This window comes from Rattus rattus, chromosome 10 (assembly GCF_011064425.1).
Source record: "Rattus rattus isolate New Zealand chromosome 10, Rrattus_CSIRO_v1, whole genome shotgun sequence".
NCBI lineage: Eukaryota > Metazoa > Chordata > Mammalia > Rodentia > Muridae > Rattus > Rattus rattus.
The window spans coordinates 61012910-61027929 of NC_046163.1; positions in this window are offsets into that span (position 1 = coordinate 61012910).

The following is a 15020-nucleotide window of genomic DNA, read 5'->3' on the forward strand; positions in this document are numbered from 1 at the left end:
TACCGCAGTCCCTCTGTCTGTCTTGCAGCCTACTCTCTGTGCTGCCTTCTCTCTTAAGTTGGACTGCTGGACTTGACTTTGTGCAGACTAATGAACATGTGACCCATGAACACCAATCTACCCGTTGAAGAGTCTAAAGTCCAGACTCTATACTGTTGATACTCATGTGCCGGTCCAATTCACCCTCCATCATCTAGCCCTCAAAACACACAGCCTCTCTCAGGTCCAAAACTTCAGTCAGTCGGCTTTTGAATGTTATCTTCCTGTATCCTCTCAGCAAAGACCTGAAGTACAGTGAGGCTCCCACAGTTTGCTGGTATGACTTACAGGGCTTTGGGGGGCCCACTAAGTCAGCATCCCTTTGACCTTGACCTTTAAAGGAAAGGGATGCTAAAAACGTGTCTTTGCCACCTCCCAGCATGCCTTGGGACTCACATTGCTCCAAGTTCTAGCCACCAAAGCTTGCATAAAGCCCTTTGCCGTGGATCAAGCAGGCACATTTTCCTGGTGGTCTCCGATATCCACCCTTTCCTGGCTCCGAATGCAGTGCTTAACGAGCAGATGTCACGAGCTCTTTCTTTGCTTATTTTACTTTGCCAACCTGCATTTCCCCCCCTTTTCATCTCCTTCCTTATCGCTCCTTCCTTATGGGACTAAGAGTAAAAGGAAATTCAAATACATCATTTTCTCAGTTCGTGAGACTGTAACCCACCTGTCCCGGCCTCACAATTTGTGTGCAGACGACAGACAAAGGTTTCTTGGGAAAGGTTTGGACGGTTTGGTTGCTCGGTAGGAGGGCGATAGAGCAATGCGATAAATGAGGCTGAAGGTGATTGGAAGTAGAGACCGGAGTGACCAGCTTCTTGGCAAAATAAGAGGCGGCCTTGGAAAGCGATGTGCTAGTGTTGGAACTGGGCCTCGCAGAAGGCTTGGGGTTACTCATGCCTTTGTCTTTGCTTCTCCACCAGCCAAGAAACCATTGGTGGACGTCAGGGCCCAAACCATTCTTGTGGCTGTTCAGCCTCATTCCTCGACAGTTAGTTGAAAGCACCTGTGCAGAGTCAACTATCCACCCAGGGGTCAATAAACATACCGTACTTATGGATACACACGCTCACACACGCGTGCACACATGTGTGCACACACGCATGTGCAGCCCAAGGACATGCGAAGGAGCATCATCCAGCCTCGATGGAGGAAGTAGACTCCTAGATTTGTTCCACTAGGAGTGACTTTCGAGAGCAGTATGCTAAATGAACTAAAGCGAAGAGAGAGGTGGTCTTCTACTCCACGCGTATGAGAGCTAAAGAAACCGAGTCAGAGGTACAGAAGCGAGCATCCTTGCAAGAGGATTAAAAGCAGGGCACAGAAGCCAGTGCTTAATGGGCACAGAGCTTCGGATTGGGGAAGACGAGAAGTTCTGGAGACGGATGGAGGGTGCTATCAGAAATACAAGCGTGTGAGCACCACTAATTCCGTAGAGACCGGCCCTTGAAGTGGTTAAAGTGCTGCTATCCTGCTTGCCCATCAGCAGACGGGTGGGTGAAGAGAAACAAGCGATACGGACAAAACGGCATCTCAGTCAGCTGTCAGTAATGCCACCGCTACACAGAGCAAACCAGGCTCAGAAAGACAGAAGCCACATTTTCTGTCACACTGCAGACTTTGGATTTACTATATACACTCAGGCGTGTTCATGACACAGGAAGGCAGAAGTGGGTCTGTAAGGGCAGAGGGGACCCGTGTGTGAAACAAGCTCAGTGCACAAAAATGTCATGGAGAAACCCGCATTCTGTCTGCTCACCAACTGCCCCAAAGGTCAACAATTTAACCCCTTCTCTCCCATCACATGTGATCAATACAAGTCCAATGCTGACCTGCTTCCCAATCTCTGCTCAGATATCACAAGTTTTCTTCTCAGCAAAGAAAGACATACTGCATTAGTCACTCGCTGCTGTGATAATACCTGGCAATTAGTGACTTAAGTATAGAAGGATTTGTTCTGCTTTAAGTTAGAGGAAGTTCTTCCTGCAGTGAAGGGCAGAGTGGCTCCGAGGGTGGGGCTGCTGCTCAGACAAAAATAGGCTTTGAATGTGATGGAAACCTCAAGTCCTGTCTAGGGTGACCAACTCCCTCCCTCAGGGGTCCATGTTCTAAAGCTTCCATCATCTTCCAAAGCAATGACACCAAGTGTTCAAGTGTTCAAACACCTCAGCCTATTGGGGACTCTTCACGGTGAAACTACAAGTGTTCAGTGGTTTAACGTGAAACTGTTACCAACTTCATGACATCCAGGACAATGATGCATATTTATTGTACAGGTCTGTTACATAGCTACATTTGTATCTATCCCTATGTACACACACACACACACACACACACACACACACACACACACACACACACACACTTCTTTTCACCAGATTCTTCCGATTGCATTCAAGATGCTTGCTTTTGAACACAACGCTGTAGACAGGTCGCTGTGTTCTCAGTGAGCTTGTGGCAGTCCCTGGTCCTAAGTGTCCTTTTTGGTGATGTTAACTTTGGTCACACTGGCATTTACTAAGTTTCTCTTTGGCCATGCCACTTTGTAACATCCCACCACTTGGCAACATTATTTGATAGTTAATAGCATCTGTGAGGAGGTACTTCTAGATTAGAAACATGTGACATTATAAACCTCACAGACTTCACTAGTTACATCATCCATCAATTGGCTTGAGTCTACCATGATGCCGATAGCTGTCAAACATGTCTCGTAAGTACAGCATTTCTTACGGTGTTTACTGGCTTTCTGCTGTAAGCAAGAGCTTTCTTGCTTGTTTATTTAGTTTATTACATTTTAAAATGTGTGTGCATTGCAAATGTGTGTAGCATACATGTATATGTTTATATAGGTATGCACCCTCAGAGGCCAGGAGAACATCGGAATCTGTGTCACTGTCTGCCTTACTCCCTTGAAACAGGGCCTCTCTCTAAACCTGAATTTAGGCAGGCAGCCAGCAAGCCCCAGTGACCCTCTTGTCTTCGCCCCTCACAGTGCCTTGCCATGCCTGGCTTTTTGTATGAACTTGAACTCAGGTCTTCATGCATACACAACCCACACTTTTACCCTGTGAGCCATCTCTCCAGGGCCATTGTTGAGTTTTAAAACCAAAATTGCCAGTATAAAACTAGTAGTCATCCTAGTTAACCTGAAGGGCTCCTGTCATAGGAGGGCTTTTGGCTTGATCCCTCAGTAAGAATGTCTCTAGACTGTTCGGTAAGTGGCAGTGTGGGAGGGTCAGTATGTACTGTACAATCTGTAGAGTTCTAATCATGGCTGAAAGGAACCTTGCCAGGCTCTGAGTGTACAGATGGGGTGTAAAGGATGCCGGGAAAAGAACCTGACTGACATCAAAGACGGAGAGTCTACGCATATGGACAATAGGTATGTACGTCTCCATGACTCTGTCCTGTGGACCTATAATTGTGGAGGCAGTGGCAGGCTAGGGGGCAAGGACACTAGGATTTATTTGGACATTATCCAACACCCCCAACTAGACCCTTAGAGCCTCCCCAAGTTATACTCCAGTGTCCTCAGATAGCATGTCAAATTAAGCCTTGGACACCTGTATTTAAGAACAATGAGGCAGGGCTGGACCGATGGCTCCACTGTTAAGAGCACTTATTTCTCTTGCAAAAAGACCCAGGTTGAGATCGTAGCACCCACTTGGTGGCTTGAAGTCATCCATAATCTCAGTCCCAGAGAATGTGAATCCCCCTACTGAGCACTGTGGCAAACCAGGCACATGTGATGTACAGGCACGCATGAAGGCATGAGACTCGTGTCCATAAGATAAAATAAATCTGTAAAGAAGGGAAGGAGGGAAGGAGGGAGGGAGGGAGAGAAAGAGAGAGAGAGAGAGAGAGAGAGAGAGAGAGAGAGAGAGAGAGAGAGAGAGAGGAGGCGGCGTTGCAAAGCGGTAATCTGAGATGCTAATGTGTTTTCTGTTGCAATCAATGTTTTAGTGGTTTTTATTTGGCAGAGCTTATGGATCCCATTTTCGACCAAATTGTTCTTTCTTCGAGCTTCTGAAAATGCGCACGGTTATAGGGCAGGCCAGTCATACTCTTTCCCACATTACTTCTTAAACGATTCCATTGAGGGTCAAAGCAAACCTCTCCAGGGCAATGTTCTGGGGCCTCCAAGAACTACCTGGCCACCAGAAGGCTCCCTGATCTGGCTTCCTGAATATTCAAGGTGGAGGCGGATTTAGTTCGCAGGTTTCCTGCTTTGGAAGCAGTAACTGTAGTGATCCCTGAGTCCTTTTATACAGAGATCGTCCGCCTGGATCAGGAAGTCACGTGAAACTTTCAAAACAGCTGTCAAGGAACCCTGACCTGGCCGTCGGGGAACTTCCCACTGAGCTGTAACATTTCAGTTTCTGTAAATATTTATTGGCAGCTAGCAGCAGACCAGATGCCATGGGTGCGAGTTTGGGAAATCCAAACGTTACCTGCCTTCAGAAGGCGGGGCTGCCTATTTGAAATTCAAGCAGCGTTTGTGGATGAAAAGCTACGGGGAGCAAAGAGCCCAAGGGCTGGGACCACCAGGCTTGTGTTTGCACCCGACGCCCAGTCACTTCCCAGTCACTTACGGAGTCAGCCTGTTCCCTCCCTGTCTCAGAGTCCTCTTCACAGGTGGAAAATGGCAGTTTTTGCTTTCTGGAGAGTCTGGGGCAGGGTGAGGGCAGGGTGAACAGTGGCTGGAGTGGAAAGCCTCCCGCAAGCAGGACACCTTCACCTGCATGGCTTCCCAGCCTGTGAAGCCAGAATCGCCCCGCCCCTACAGATGCGGTGGTTAGTGGGGAATCGGAGGGGCAGCTGCCCTTACCTTAGCCTTCTGGCTGTAGGTTAGATGCTGTACCCTGATGCAGGTGGCTCTTCTGGTGTCAGGATCACTGACCAAGAAGGGAGAAGCAATACTGGGACATGTATGCACACCTAATAACTATGGTTTAACCTTGAACAATCCCTCTAACTTGTGTTCCAAAGAGGATCTGTTGTTGAGCCTATCCAAAAAAAGAAAAAAAAAATCACTTTCTTCAGAGCCTTTTCTGTCAGTAAGCTTCAAATGTTACTAAACCAGAACAAAATTAACATCCAGGACAGTATCTTCTTTATCCCAGGCAAAGGACAGGATGGCCTCTCTGGCAACCCTGTTCCTGTCTGAGGCTTTGTGCAAAGACCCTGCAGGAACTGTTGCACTTTAAATTCTTTAAGAGTTTTTAGAACCCTGCTCTCTAAGTTCTTCTAAGTTCGTGTAATGAGTTGGAGGGATGCTTCCCGTTTTCCCCCACTACCTTGAATGCCTCAGAGCCACTCTGGGGTGAATCGGAAGCCACCGCGGTCGGATGCTTAGAGCCAGTCATCCATTTTGACAACCTCTGGGGTGTGGGTACCCACTTGTGCCCCAACTTGTCCAGTCTGATGAACAAAGGTATTGGACCCTGATTGGTGAAGCTCAGAGGAAGTCTGCTGTCCCATTAAGGGTTCCCTCCCAGAACCCCAAAGGTTGATCACCCACATGTCCCTCCTCTATCTCTTCCAATTTGGCTCAGGGGTGTCCACATCCATCTGGGTTATATTTAATGTGCACATTATATTCCTCCTCGGAACAAAGCTATTTTCAAACGTTAAGCACAAATAACTATTCAAGAAACACTGCGAAAACAGCGTTGTCGGAAAACCGCACAATACGAAATCTATTTTAGATGCTTTTACAAAAATCAGAAAATTTAGGGCTAGGGAAGCAGGTGCTGTATTCTTTTCATGTGCTAAATGTCTGTACACCCACAGGGCAGGGTGAGGGCGGAGAGTGGGAGGCAGCCTGATTAGTCCCAAATAGAGTGGGTAAAGTGGTTTGAGAGTACATTCTCAGCTCCAAGTCAAAGCGCCTTAGGTGAAGGCAGCTCTGACCATCAAGGTAAGCGCGAAAGGACTTCTCTCTTTATTTAAAAGGACGTGTGTGTGTGTGTGTGTGCGTGTGTGTGTGTGTGTGTGTGTGTGATTTTGCCATACATAAGAAAGACTTATTCTTTATCCCTAAAACAAGAAGAAGAAGGAGGAAGAGGGAGGAGGAAGAGGAGGAGGAGGAGGAGGAGGAGGAGGAGGAGGAGGAGGAGGAGGAGGAGGAGAAGAAGAAGAAGAAGAAGAAGAAGAAGAAGAAAAAGAAGAAGAAGAAGAAGAAGAAGAAGAAGAAGAAGAAGAAGAAGAAGAAGAAGAAGAAGAAGAAGAAGAAGAAGAAGAAGAAAAGAGAAACACGTGTGGGAGTGCCCAAGGACATTAGGAGAGGACCTCAGCTCTCCTGGAACTGGAATTATAAGCAGTTGCAAAGCTGCCCAAACACAGGTGCTGGGAATCAAACTCCAGGCCCCCGGGAAAGCACCAAGCGCTCTCAACCACTGAGCCATCTTTCCAGTCCCTTCCTTTTCCGTTTCTTTCTCTACCTTTCCTTTCTCCTGAGGTCCACAGATCCTGCCAAGATCTCTGGGAAGTGTAGTTGTAGGCTTTCGAGTTAGTAGCTCCTGGGGTCTTAGCCCTGCCCTGTGAATGTGACTGTGGCGAGAGTTTCAGTGACAAAACACCAGTGTGAGCTGACCAGCCACACCTGAGGTCTGCAGCCTCGGAGCAGGGTCCCGTAAAGGATTCTGCTGAGTTCAGCTTTCTTTGTTTCCTCTGCCTTAAGCCATGTGTCACTAGACTCCAGTGAAGGGACCCACGAGGAACAATAACACTGATAACAACCACAGTTGTCATTTTCCAGAGCTTCCTGAGACAGACACTTCACAACCACCATCTCATTTACTTCACAACCATCCAGCAAGGTTGATGACATTATTATCATGTCCGTTTTCCATGGGAGTTGGGTTTTGAAGGAATCTGTTCCCAGTGGAAGGTCAGTTAACTGGGAAGAGGTAGAGCCAGCAGGAGCCAGCGGGAGCCAGCAGGAGCCAGCAGGAGCCAGCAGGAGCCAGCAGGAGCCAGCAGGAGCCAGCAGGAGCCAGCAGGAGCCAGCAGGAGCCAGCAGGAGCCAGCAGGAGCCAGCAGGAGCCAGCAGGAGCCAGCAGGAGCCAACACACTGCATTCCGCCCCAGTACCCTTTCTATTCACTGGCCCCATGGGCAGGAGAGAACTGTCCTGATCTCCACAGCAGAGCTCAGTTGAACCTGTCTTTGCGTTTCACATTCTTAGAAACAAAGAATGATCTCACTGTGGCATGAAGGAACATACAAAGTCAAGGTAGCTTAGCCAGGCTCTTTTATTTTTTTTTTAACAGATGTGCCAAGACCCAAAGCAAACCAGTCTAGCAAGTACACTTGGCCAAGGTGGCTTCTTTCTTTTATCCCTGACATAGGCGGTGACTTGGTCTCATCTCATTGGTGGGAGCTCAACTTCACAGTCTAGTATGATTTTCTGATTGGCAGAATAAGGACGGGGGAAGGTTCAGGAAGTCTGAGTCCTTGCTGGGATAATATCTTTGATACATTTCTTTTCTCCTCACAACATGAAAGACATAATGGGTAGCTGCCACTTTGTATAAATGTCTGTTACTTTCCACACAGTGGTAAGTTATAAGACTCCAGACCATTGACTAGGGTTGGTCCTCAGAGTGTCACCACATGACTGCCTCTGTTTATTCTACCTTTCGGAGACCTTTAACGGCTTCTAGATCTTGGCTATTTAAGGTGTGTTATTATGTATATAGAAAGGTCTTAAGGTGGTAGGTAAAGTAGCTTGTGAGGAGATCACATCTGTGAGCAGTGACTGTATTCAGGTTTTTCCTTTCACAAACCTCATAGCTTTCGGCTCTTTTCTGTTTTCTTCCTGCTGTCATGAATATTTAGAGACTCATCATTAATAATAATGTTTGCTGTCGGATTCTGGCCGACTGACTCCTTTCATCAGAATCAGGTAAGCCCCTTTCTTTCGAGCCAGCTAAGTTTTAAAAGTCATAAAAAGGTGTTTTGAATTTCATCGAGTGAGCTTCTTCTATTGAAATAACCATATTGCTTTTGTTCTTTTAATATGCTAATGTACCGAATGATAATTATGGAGTCCCTAAAGTTAAGCCTTATACTCTTGGAATAAACTCATCTTATTGGTACAGTATTATCTTTTTTTTCATTAAGCACGGGATTCATTTTGCTGATATTTGTGTAGGATTATTGCCTCTGCATTCATGAATGAAGACTTCATTATGACTTTTTTTCTTTGCTTTATTGTAATTTTGAGTTTTGGTATCAAAGGTACAGTGAGCTCAGAGAATACGTTGCAAAGTATTCTTTTTCATTTATTTTTCCCTCAAATAGTTTGCATATGATTAGCATATAGCCTTTGAGAGCTTAGATGAACTTACCTACAAAACCATCTGTGTATGGTGATCCTGTTTGGGGGAAAATTAAACAATTGATCCACTTGTTTAAATGGTTATGGGCTATTTGCATCCTTTAAAAAAAAAGATTGTGTTTGCTATTTCCAAAGGGATGTTGGAGCTGACCAGTTAGCTCAGTGGGTAAAGGTGCCTGCTGCTGTGGCTCACGACCCGAGTTGGATTCCTGGAACCCACAGGGTAGAAGGAGAGAACTGACTCCTGCAAGCGGTCCTCTGACCCCTACACACGTGACACGCAAAATAAATGAATGACTGTGATAAAGCTAAAGGAATGTCTCCGTTTCTTCTAAGCGGAGGCTGCTGGTGCACGCCGTTGTTGCTGTCGGTGCCCGCCAGCACGTAGCATTGATAACACACCTTTGCCTTCTCACTCCCTGACGGACCTCTCATCATGGCCTTGAAGTTATTTTTGGAATTATTTGTGAATCTTTCTCGAACATTCCTGATAAAAACCCTTACCTACCTGCGTGTGGATATTTGGATTCACTAATCACGTCTGTTATTCTGAGTTTCCCATTCCATTCATCTCTGGGTTTATGCTTGCCTTTCTCCCACCCTGATGGACGTGTCCTATCATCTTCCTAACGTCTTAAATCGGGTGCTTATCACACTCACGTTCAGCTTTTCTTCTCCTGTGTTAATAAACATTTGACTTTCTCCGGTCCCTCTCATAGAATCTTTTCTGTTCCGAGCTGTGAGCCTCGGCTTGTGGCCCATTTGTCATTGTTCAGCCCTAAATGTTTTCAAATTTCTGCCGTGACCTTTCTCGCCTGCAAATTATTTAAAGTATTTTAAATTCTAGGCTTATTGTTTTTAGTTACAAATGAGTTGCATTAATTTTTGTGCCACCCCCCCCCCAATTAGTTGCATTGTAACCAGAATACTGATTTATACGGTACTGGACATTTGCAAATCTGAGCACTCCTCTCAAGGTCTAGTCCACAGTCGACTTCTGTAAACGGTCTGTTGATAAGTCTGTAAACCACACTTGTTAATTGCACTACTTGATGTTCTGAATACTTCGTCTATCATTGAATAAAGGGGATCCTTGAATATTAAACTCTGGTAGTGAGCCTAATTTCCCTGTGGGTTCTATCAGCTTTGCTTTATGGGCATGTAAAACCTTCAGAATTGTTTTATTTTCTAGTTGAATCGAACCTTTGGTTATTAGGCAGTGGTCGGCCTCATCTGTGTAATGCTTGTCTGTGCTAGAGTCTATTTTTCCTGACAGAAAAGACTTGCTTTCTTTAGGTTAATGTTTGCTTTGCATATCTTGTACTTCCAGCGTTTCCTGGTCCGTGTGTTTAAATGTGTCCCCGGTGAGTAACACAGAGAGAGTTTTAAAAACACCTAGCGTGACAATCCCCATCTGTTATCTGGTGAGAGCCCTTTCCCGTTTACAGTCGTGACTGACAGATCTCTGTTCCTTTCTAGTGTGTGTTATTTTTGGCTTATTTACCTCATTTTCTAAATCTCTGCCTGTTTTTCTTTTCTCCTTGGCGATTAAAACTTGGCACTTCTGCTGTTCCTTCTACTTATTTGGAACTTATATTGAACTTTATTTCTATCACTTCTTGGTTAACCTTGAAAGGTCACACCCAGACCAATTACACTTTAACGTTAGTGTCCTGATGCTCTACTAAATGGCAACCATTTCTTCTCCCCACATTCGTATTATTCTTGCTTTATGTTTATTCCTCTCCACCTTTAAACATTTTTATTTCCATAAAGTAGACCTGGAAACTAGATCTGAACTTTTCTATAGACAATGTTGTTAATGTTTATCCGGTTTTCATAAATTTCAGACCGTTTCCCCCATCCCCAAGACCATTTTTTTTTTCCTTTTTCCTTTTAAAACTGCTGCCTGTGCCTCTCTGAAAATGTTTTTATTTTGCTCTCCCAAGTGGAGGTGCTTTTGCTGGGTGGGCAGTTGTAGAATGGCTGCTATATCCTCTCTGCTTCGAGAGAGTGATGCTCTGCTGTCTCAATTGGCTCTGGTTTTCTGCTGAGAAAGTATCTTCCGGCATGGTTGTTTTCTTGGTAAGTGATCCATTTTCTTCTCTAACACCTTGGCTATCTTCTGTCCATCTGTAGTGTTCAATGTGTTATTTCCTCCTCCCTCCCTCCTCCTCCCTCCCTCCCTCCTCCCTCCCTCCCTCCCTCTTTCCCCACTTCAGAATCTAATGCAGTGCAGCCCCAAACTAACCATACAATCGCCCTTTATCTCAAGCTTCAGATCCTGTCCCCACCCCTACCCCCACGTTCTGGGGTCGCAGTTGTGCATCACCACACCTGGTTGATGTGGTGCGCGGGTTGAATCCCGAGCTCTTTGCAGAGTCGGCAAACGCTCTACCCACTGAGTTACCCTCCCCATCCCTTCTCCACCACACAGGTTTGCTTTCTTCGTAGGATTCAGAGACTCCTGTACTTCCTGAGACACTGCATCCATATGTCCAAAATTCTGGAAAATAATCTTTCCATTTCCCCTTTCCTCCATGTTCCCTGTTGCTTCCCCCTGGACTCTGATTGGACACGAAGCATCTCTTTTTATCTTGCACATACCTTGACCTATTTTTCTCATTTTAGATCTTGTTCCTCTTGGGGGGATAAGACAGAGACGTCTCTTCACGTTCTTCAGCCCTATCTTCACACTCGCTGATTCTCTCTTTGGCTGTGTCTAATATGCTATTTGCCCTGCGCTCCAGGCATGTGTCACAGCAGAATCTCTACTTTCTTTTACTCTCTCATATTTTTAAGATCTGCTTCTTTTATGTCTCTATTTTTTGAATTTTTATGTTGGATTTTCTCTATTCTGATCTGATAATTCTAATATTTCAAACCCGGGATGAGTCCTCATCTGTATAGACTCTATCAGTCACGATCCTCTCTTCGACAGAATTATGGATTCATAGTTGACCTAACTGTGGAAAACCTGAGCTTACACTGGGGTTACCTGTGGATCAAGCTTGCGTCTGTCAGTGCCCAGGGGTTCCATGGACCTGAACTTTGGCATCTCCTCCCAAGGCCTCTGCCCAACTGGGAATTTCGGAGCCAGCTTCCCCTTTTGCCATATTGTCATCCAGAATTATCCTCAGAGATTCTGCTCATGTTTCCAGATCTGCACGGTCCCTGGGAAGCATGCCTTAGGTCTGTAATGCCACAGTGTATTTAGTGGGTGAAGCAGCCATTCCGAGAGGGCGTATATTGTCTTCTGCACTGTGAGAAGGAGGAGTCTGGAGCTGTTTTCACATGAGTAAAGGGGAGAAGGTGTGTGGGAGTCCTAGAAGAAAAATAAAAAAAACCTCATTTCTCTAAATCAATTCTAAATTAATGCTAGGTACGGTCTACGGCATGAGCTTTTCTATGCTATTGTTTTGAGGCCAGTAAATGTGCCTGAAGCTTATCTAGAATCTCTCATTGTATTAGCATCCATTAAGTATTCTTGCCTGTACTATACTGTTCTGGGGATGAGTCCCAGAAGGCCCAATCTTCAGGTTGGGATGAGTACAATCCTATACGTGAAATGCTAATGACCCAAATTTGCAAAAATCCAAATCTTCTCTGAACTATTCCATATTGGAGGCATGGGAGTATATATCTGGGTTATGCACAAAAGCCTAAAGCTTTTGGTGGCCATTTTCCCCTGCTATAAGGAGATGTCCCATGTTAAGGACTGATTAATATTTGATTCTGAGCTGAGCGTAAAGATGCTATTTATGATGTGACTGAAGGGTGAGTCATTGTCCACACACACTTCCACATTGCTGCAGAAGGACTGTGACATCACTGAGACCAAAGCGCCCCCCCCCCCCGTATCCAATTGTCACCTAAAGGCAGTGAAAGACCTGGAAATTAGCACCACCCATCCAATACAAATGACAGCTACAAGTATGGAAAAGTAAGATTTGGAAGTTTTGGGGGTTAAGTCCTCTGGTTTTTGGAAAATTAACGCACCTCTATGTAACCTCAAAAACAGCAACATGACCCACCAGCCCAAGTCTGAACATCCGTCATGTCAAAGTGAAACAACAACTCCTTTTGAAACACAGGGAAATTATATGGAAATAGAACTATTCTGTTTCAAGTGCTATTAAAAGAGAAATGGCTCTGGTTATAACCAGACATAAAATTGGAAGATACCCAGAACTCTCTGAATTTTTTTTTAAAGGACAAAATCCACTGGCAAAGGCTTGATGTCTCAAAAAAATTTTTAAAAGCCCATTATTGAAAGACTCGATTATGCAAGACACACAAACGGAGATGAGTTCTGGTTCAATCATTTCAGGGATAGACCAGTGCTGTTCAGTACGATCCTCCAAGCAAGACAGATGCCACCTTCAGGCTGTCTGTAATGACTTTTATTCATTCGTGATGGAGTCTAGGACAGCTGACACTCTCCTTTAAAGGAGGAGACAGAAAGGTTTCTGGACCTCACTTGAGTATCCAACCAGCCCAGGACACCCCATTTGTATGAAATTTTATCCTAAGGGAGGTGCTAGAGTATATAGGGTAGGGAAGACCAAAGGAGAGAACTTAACCTATGCAGCTTTGGGGAAGCCACCACCCATGTTGGGTGAGACTTGCCAGTGTGGCTGCTGTGGGGTCCTTGCCCATGCTCCTGTTATTAATCCTTTGCTGTGCTCTTTAAACAACCCCAATGGTTTCCCAAAGTGAAGTTCAGTGGAATTAAACATTAGTTTGTCATCGGGGCCTTATGAAGGGAAGTTAGGCATTGTTTATATCCCCACCTCTCCCAGGAAGGAATTTTAAGCAATAAGGAGCCCCAGCAAGGTCTGATATCTGAGGTAAAATCAGCATGCCCCTCCCCACTGTGAAGAAGGAAAGCGGGGATCAGAATGTCTTCGATAATGCCAGTAAAGCCAGGCCCAGTGTTGAACTGATTCAACATAGAAGTGTGACACATTGGAAGCTGAAAGCCAACTGACTTCTTGGAAATTGAAATTATCACTTTAGTCTCGGGTAAAAATCATTTCAGCCTTTAAAGTTTCAATGTGAAAGGCATGTGTGTTCTAATGTGTGAGAGTGTTAGGTTGCCGTTCATCTTTCCCAAATTCTGCTGTACTTGCAAATCTCTCTCTCTCTCTCTCTCTCTCTCTCTCTCTCTCTCTCTCTCTCTCTCATACACACACATACACACACACACAGAAACACACACACACAGAAACACACACACAGAGACACACAGACAGACACACACACAGACACACACACACACACACACACACACACAGACAGACACACACACAGAGACACACACACACACACACACATAGACACACACAGACACACACACACAGAGACACACAGACAGACACACACAGACAGACACACATAGACACACACAGACACACACACAGACAGACACACACACACACACACACATACACACACACACACACACACACAGACACACACACACACACACACACACACACACACACACACACACACACACACACACAGACACACACACACAGAGACACACAGACAGACACACACAGACAGACACACATAGACACACACAGACACACACACAGACAGACACACACAGAGACACACACAGACACACAGAGACACACACACACAGACACACACACAGACACAGACACAGACACACACACACACACACACACACACACTGCAATGCTGCTAATTGAACTCTTTGCCTAACACACGCTAGGCAAGTTCTTTACCACTGAGCTACATCCCTGGTCCACAAATCAGATTTTAACTGGTTAAAGTTTGAGCAGTGTCAGACCCAAGGATTATTTCTAATAAGACTAAGGCAGAGTTTCCGTCATGTTCTTCACTCCTTTCATGCATTCATCCATTTAAACATCACAACCCTAAGGGCTATGCACTTATGTCCTTTGTGTGAAGAAACAGATGCATGGATAGTTTGTTGTCCATTTTTCTCAACGCTGTAACAAAATACCTGACAAAAGGAACTCAGGAAGGGCTGGCTCCTTTGGACACAGTTTGAGGAACTGTTCCTCATCACGACATTGAAGGCAGGTGGCAGGAGCGTGAGGCCTCTGCAGTCCAGAGGCAGAGGCAAATGTTGCTAGTGCTTGGGTAGCTTTCTCTCCTCTCCCCTTTCTCCAGTCCAGGACCAGCCCACACTGCTGCCTACAGTCACCTCGGTGAAAATGCTCTCACTCCATCTGAGTGATTCGGAATGAAGTCAAATTAACAATGGCGATTAGCCCTCACAATGAGTTAAGAACCTTGTCCAGGATCATTCACTGGGCTCAGCATTAGAGCTTCACTTTGACCACAGGCAGCCTGGTTTCATAGCCTGCCTCATAACCAATTAGTTGCTAAAAGGCCAAGCGAGATGCAAAAAAATAAAAAATAAAAATGGCATTCAAAGTTCAAAAGACCTGGGTTCAAATTCCACCTCTATCACTTACACTCAATATTAGAAAAAGTTTATTCTACCTTACTGCTGTGCTGCTAACCTTTACCTGAGAAAGACCATAAATAATACTTATGCCTTAGAGAAGCTATATAATTAAAACAGATAAACAAATATCTGAGATGTACCACACCCTGGATAGGGC